This window comes from Solanum dulcamara, chromosome 4 (genome assembly GCF_947179165.1).
Source record: "Solanum dulcamara chromosome 4, daSolDulc1.2, whole genome shotgun sequence".
Lineage (NCBI taxonomy): Eukaryota > Viridiplantae > Streptophyta > Magnoliopsida > Solanales > Solanaceae > Solanum > Solanum dulcamara.
In genome coordinates, this window is record NC_077240.1 from 65,495,609 (window position 1) to 65,503,127 (window position 7,519).

Below are 7,519 nucleotides of genomic sequence, written 5' to 3' on the forward strand. Positions count from 1 at the left end.
TTTTCCATCCATTTTAAAGTCATTAGCAAAAATTCGACACAAAAGTATGTTATTTGTGTACGAAGTTTATCAAGAAACAATGTTTTTAAAAAATTAAATATACCACAAAACAGGGTGTCTAATGGTTAATTTTAGTGATATAAACATCAAAAATTAAAACTACATCTTATATGAAATAAATAAGAGCTTAGTAAAATGAGATATGTCATCCCTAACAATGAATTTATGATCTCTACTATAATTGGACTACTGAAAATAATCAACAAGCAAAATTGTGCCTAGTGCATTATCCTTCATTAATTTACTCATCCAGCAACACGTCAAGTTCAGTTGTACAACCCTCAATTGCAACAACTTCAAATATGTCTTAGTACCAAATCATTCATTGTAGCTATCCTAATATCTTTTTGGATCTTATTATTAATATTTGACATTGATAATTTTCCATGGAAAGAAATATTCTTCCTTATTTTAGTCAGTACATCTTCAAATGAGGAGCATTCCACTCTTCAGCCTCAAATTAAATCTCAATGGCATAATTTGCAAAATAGTCTACTAATGCATTTCTCTCTATATAATTGTGTTGTGCCTCAAGTTACTTGACAATTTTACATAAGTGAGCTAATTCTCCAGATATGCAATTACAATTGGCCAATTTGTTGGAATCTATTTCAGCCTTGAATATCACTAATTTTTAAATACTTGATTTTGTTGTCTATTGAAAGCCATTGTCCCTTTATGATTGATTTAGTTTCTTCTTTTCCATAGTCCCACTCTCACCTCATAATAGTAGGTAGGGCTATACAGGGCAAACCGATAAACCGCATCAAACAGATAAATCGAACCAAATCGGAAAAAAAATCTGACTAGTGGTTTGGTTTGACTTGATTTGGTGTTTGGAAAAAAAACCCGACCATTACAGGATTGGTTTGGTTTTAACTAAAAAAAATCAAACCGAACCCAAACCGACCCGATTATAGATATACTACTTTTAAATTATGTTATACATAAAAATATTTATTAAAATGTAATTTATAAATATTTTTTTAAAATTTTTCATAATTTTTGTTTTCTTTTTTACATTTAGTTTTGGACTTGAAAAGCCCATCTAAATAATATACAAAAAAAGTCCATCTTATAAAGTTATATTATAAAGTTAAAACTTCAAACAGTGTTCTGCCTCTATCTTATTAGTTGATATTTTGTACTAGAACTCTTTTTAAGAAGCACTACTCTGTGCTTTTTATTAGATATTATGAAAAACCTGAGAAATCCGAGAAATCCGAAAAAACCCAAAAAAACTCGAGAAAAATTAATATCGAAAAACCCAACTTTTATTGGTTTGGTTTATAAATTTAATAATCCGACACAAATGGTTTGGTTTGATTTATAAAAAATTCGAACCAACCCGATCCACGTACGCCCCTAATTGTCAGTAGGTTTTAACTTTGTACAACATGGGGCCATCCACTATTTTATGATTTGGGATAGTTGCAATCATTCAATAGGTATTGTTTAGAGAGGTCTAAGAAGATAATTATCACTATTTTTTTATTTTAAGAATTATCAAATAGTATCAACGTTCATCATTTTTAAGAAGTTCGTTAAATTTTATTTTGCAACTCAAACACATCTTTTAATAATGATGTCATGTAAGCAGAATTTATGTAAATTGTGATAGCGTATTATCTGACTTGTAAGTGAATTTTGATATACATTTTATATTAATTTTAAGTGATGTTGTATATATACATATTAAAGATAGTCCGGTGCACTAAAGCTCCCGCTATGCGCAGGGTCCGGGGTGCTAGAAAATGCTAGAAACGAAAAAGTAGAGAGTGAAAGTCAAAAAAGACAGAAAAGGTTGGAAAAGCATAAAGGAAAACGCGTAGAAAAAAGTCAAAAGAAGAGGCTAGCAGTAGTTGGTAGAAACGAGTTAAGAATTAACACGTAGAAAACGCGTTAATCTTTTTACAGAAATGCGTTTTTGTTCCCTATAAATAGAGGGCCTCTTACCCTCATTTAGATCATCCCAGAAAGAGAGAGTAAGAATACAAAGAGAGTTATACACCAAGATAAATATTGTAGTCTTGAGTGTCCTCTTTAGTAGTTGTTCCTTTTACAAGAGAGAAGTGTTAATTGTTGTTTTCTCCTTGTATTTGAGAGATGTGTACTCCATATTAAAATAGTGAGATTTTTCTACCCCGTGGTTTTTCTCCTCTATCTGTTAGAGGGGTTTCCACGTAAAATTCTCGTGTCCAAATTATTTTCGTATTTATTGTCATATCAAACTTTAGTTGTGGTGCTTCCTCCCCCCAACAGTGGTATCAGAGCCCTCAGTTATTCTGTCTGTTTTATGCGAAGGTACTATTCATGAATAGTAAATTTTCATGAATAGTAAAATTCGATGAATAGTACTATTCACGTGAATAGTAAATTTCGGTGACGGTACAGTTTGTCACGATTGTTCGCAAAAATATTCAGAAACAATCTAGAAGGGTGTGAAGCAAATAACAATGTCAAGTACAACAAAGTTTGACGTTGAGAAATTTAATGGGACTAATTTCTCATTGTGAAAAATGAAAATAAAAGCGATATTGAGAAAGGACAATTGCTTGGCTGCAATTGAAGGCAAGCCCACAGATTTTACTGATGACAGCAAGTGGAATGATATAGACAGCAATGCAGTTGCTGATCTACACTTGGCACTAGCTGATCAAGTGTTGTCTAGTGTGGCGGAAAAACGGACGGCGAAGGAAATATGGGATACTCTTACAGGGTTGTATGAGGCCAAGTCTTTGCATAATAAAATCTTCTTAAAAAGAAGATTGTATACTCTTCGAATGGTAGAGTCCATGTCAGTTACTGAACACATCAACACTTTGAATACTCTGTTTTAGCAACTTACAACAATGGGTTGTAAAATAGAGGAAACTGAACGTGTGGAGCTTCTACTTCAAAGTCTGCCTGACTCGTATGATCAACTCATCATCAACCTGACGAACAATACAGACAGTCTAGTTTTCGATGAAATTACAGCCGCTATCTTGGAAGAAGAAAATCGACGCAAAAATAAGAAAGACAGACAAGCAAGTTCGCAGCAAGCTGAAGCTTTGATGATGGTGAGAGGAAGACCAACGGAACGTGGCCCCAGTGGGAGTCACAATCATGACAAATCTCAATCAAGAAGTAAGAAGAATATTAAGTGCTACAACTGTGGCAAGAAAGGGCACTTCAAGAAAGATTGTCGGTTCAAAAAGAAGAGTGAACACCCTGAGCCATCAAATGCTCAAGAGAATATTGCATGTACCTCGGATGATGGCGATATTTTATGCAGTGAGGCAATATCAAATAATGAAGGCAGAAAACGTTTCGCTGATGTCTTGATCATGGACACAGGAGCAATATGGCACATGACTTCCCGGAGAGAATGGTTCTGTCAATATAATCCTATCTCAAGAGAGTCTGTGTTCATGGGAAACGATCATGCTTTGGATGTTATTGGTATTGGGTCCATCAAAATAAAAATGTATGATGACACGGTACGCACCATCCAGGAGGTACGACATGTAAAAGACTTGAAGAAGAATCTATTGTCTTTAGGACAACTAGATGATAATGGATGTTCATACAAGACTCATGGTGGAGTCATGAGAATATCCAAAGGAGTGCTTGTAGTGATGAAAGCAGAAAAACTTGCGGCAAACCTATATGTGCTTAAAGGTGAAACACACCAAGAAGGAGAAGCATCAACCGCGTCAGCAAGTTCATTTGAAGAATCAACGATGATATGGCATCATAAACTTGGCCATATGTCGGAACGAGGTTTGAAGATTCTTGCTGAGCAAAAGCTTCTTCCATGGCTCAAAAAGGTTTCACTACCCATTTGTGAGCATTGTGTTACCAGTAAGCAAAATAGACTGAAGTTTAGCAGTTCCTCTGCTAAAAGCAAGGAAATATTACATCTGGTCCACTCTGCTGTCTGGCAAGCACCGGTGGAGTCCCTAGGAGGAGCGAAATATTTCGTGTCATTCATCGACAATTACTCCAAGAGAAGTTGGGTGTATCCAATCAAGAGAAAGACAAATGTTTTTCCAGTTTTCAAAGAATTCAAAGCGCGGGTGGAACTTGAATCTGAGAAAAAGATCAACTGTTTGAGGACAGATAATGGAGGAGAATACACTGGTGATGAATTTAATAACTTCTGTAAACAAGAAGGTATTAAATGACAGTTCATGGTGGCATATACTCCACAATAAAATGGAGTAGCAGAGCGGATGAACAGAACCTTGTTGGAACGAACAAGAGCTATGTTGGCAACTGCAGGGCTGGAAAAACCATTCTGGGCATAAGCAGTAAAAACCACCTGTTATGTGATCAATCGGTCACCATCAACCGCAATTGATCTGAAAATGCCAATGAAGATGTGGACAGGAAAACCAGCTGATTATTCTTGCTTATATATATTCGGAAGTCCTGCTTATGTTATGTACAACATCCAAGAAAAATTAAAGTTGGATCCGAAATCCAGGGAATGCATTTTCTTAGGGTATGCTGATGGAGTCAAGGGGTATCGCTTGTGGGATCCCACAGCCCGCAAGGTGGTAATCAGTAGGGATGTTGTATTTGTTGAAAACAAGATACAAGCAAAAGAAAGTAGCACTTTAAAAGAAAAATCAAAGACTACTACAGTTGAAGTTGAAGAAATAAAAGAAGTTCCAGTTTCTTCTGAAGCAGCACCAGAGCACGAAGAACAAGAGCAAGCTGAGATCGAAACTCCACAAGTTCGACGGTCAACTAGGGAGAGAAGAGAACCAGCTTGGCACTCAGATTATTCTATGGAGAGTAATATTGCATACTGTCTACTAACAGAAGATGGAGAGCCTTCAACTTTTCACGAGGCTATAAAAGGACAAGAATCATCTCTGTGGGTGGCAGCAATGCAAGAAAAAATTAAAGCTCTTCATAAAAATAAAACATGGGATCTTGTTCAATTACCACAAGGAAGGAAGGCCATTGAAAATAAATGGGTCTACAAGATCAAACGCAATGGTAATGATCAAGTGGAGAAGTATCGCGCAAGATTGGTGGTGAAAAGATTCGTTCAGAAAGAAGGTATAGACTTCAATGAGATATTTTCTCCGGTGGTTTGACTCACAACAATTCGAGTGGTCCTGGCGATGTGTGCTATATTTGACCTGTACTTGGAGCAGTTAGATGTCAAAACTGCATTTCTTCATGGAGAGCTTGAAGAAGAAATTTATATACTCCAACCAGAAGGTTTTAAAGAACAGGGAAAAGAGAACTTGGTTTGCAGGATGAACAAATCTCTATACGGTCTCAAACAGGCGCCGAGATGTTGGTATAAGAGATTTGATTCCTTCATTATAAGCCTTGGATACAACAGACATAGTTCAGATCCTTGTGTTTATTATAAGAGATTTAGTGATGAAGATTTTGTTATTTTGCTGTTGTATGTTGACGACATGTTGGTAGCAGGCCCCAACAAAGATCGTCTCACAAATTTAAAGGCAAAGTTGGCTAGAGAGTTTGAAATGAAGGACTTGGGACCAGCAAACAAGATTCTAGGGATGCAAATTCACCGAGACAGAAATAATAGGAAGATTTGGCTTTCTCAAAAGAACTACTTGAAGAAAATCTTGAGACGCTTCAAGATGCAAGACTGTAAGTCAATTTCTACCCCACTTCCTATTAATTTCAAGTTATCCTCAAGTATGAGTCCTAGCAATGAAGCAGAGAGGATGAAGATGTCTCGAGTACCGTATGCATCAGCAGTGGGAAGTTTAATGTTCGTCATGGTATGTACAAGACCTGACATTGCACAAGCAGTGGGAGTGGTTAGTCGATACATGGCTAATCCTGGTAGAGAGCATTGAAATACTGTTAAGAGGATCCTTAGATACATCAAGGGTACCTCAGATGTTACAATGTGTTATGGAGGATCAGACTTTACTATTAAAGGTTATGTTGATTCAGATTATGTAGGTGATCTTGATAAAAGCAAGTCCACCACAGGTTATGTGTTTACTCTTGCTAGAGGAGCTGTAAGCTGGATTTTAAAACTGCAATCTATCGTGGCTACATCTACGACGGAAGCAGAATATGTAGCAACTACACAAGCTAGCAAAGAGGCAATATGGATGCAGATGTTACTAGGGGAGCTCGGGCACAAACAAGAAAAGATTGCTCTGTTTTGTGACAGTCAGAGCGCTTTGCATCTTGTAAAGAATCCGACATTTCATTCAAGGACAAAGCACATACGAGTTCAGTATCACTTTGTTCGTGAGAAGGTGGAAGAAGGCAGTGTGGATATTCAGAAAATTCACACTAATGACAACCTGACAGATATGTTTACAAAGCCGATCAACAGTAACAAGTTCATATGGTGTTGATCTTCTATTGGCCTAGCAGAAACGTAACATTGCAGTAAATGGGTAGAAAGGATGGTGTGAAGACTTAATTGATTCTCAATTAAATCTTTAAGTGGGAGAATGCTAGAAAATGCTAGAAACGAAAAAGTAGAGAGTGAAAGTCAAAAAAGACAGAAAAGGTTGGAAAAGCATAAAGGAAAACGCGTAGAAAAAAGTCAAAAGAAGAGGCTAGCAGTAGTTGGTAGAAACGAGTTAAGAATTAACACGTAGAAAACGCGTTAATCTTTTTACAGAAATGCGTTTTTGTTCCCTATAAATAGAGGGCCTCTTACCCTCATTTAGATCATCCCAGAAAGAGAGAGTAAGAATACAAAGAGAGTTATACACCAAGATAAATATTGTAGTCTTGAGTGTCCTCTTTAGTAGTTGTTCCTTTTACAAGAGAGAAGTGTTAATTGTTGTTTTCTCCTTGTATTTGAGAGATGTGTACTCCATATTAAAATAGTGAGATTTTTCTACCCCGTGGTTTTTCTCCTCTATCTGTTAGAGGGGTTTCCACGTAAAATTCTCGTGTCCAAATTATTTTCGTATTTATTGTCATATCAAACTTTAGTTGTGGTGCTTCCTCCCCCCCAACACGGGGAAGAGTCCGACCACAAGGGTTTATTGTACGCAGTCTTACCTTGCATTTCTGCCAGAGGCTGTTTCCAAGGTTGTATATATACATATTACTTTTTAGAAAACATTATACAGATACATGAGAAAATATTTTTGCGAATATAGTATCGGAAAGACAATCCAAAACATAATTTTAAAATGATCTAACCAACATTTAAGTTAATTCAAACACTATTTTTTTCGGGTTTGTTGCACTGAAAATAAACAAATCTTGAAAAGCTACTACCAAAATAGATGCTTCTCATTAGACTACTTTAACCGATAGTTTATGTCAGACTAAGAGTCATAGCTAGTTGTTGTTTCTAGTTGTTTCTTCTTCATTGTTGCTTCCTGTAAAACCAATATAGAAACATAAAGTTAGCACTATAATATGGAAGCGTGTACCATTCCCCTTTTTTTTTTTGGCTTCAAATATCCAGAAAAAAAATGCCTTCCACGCTTTTCTAACT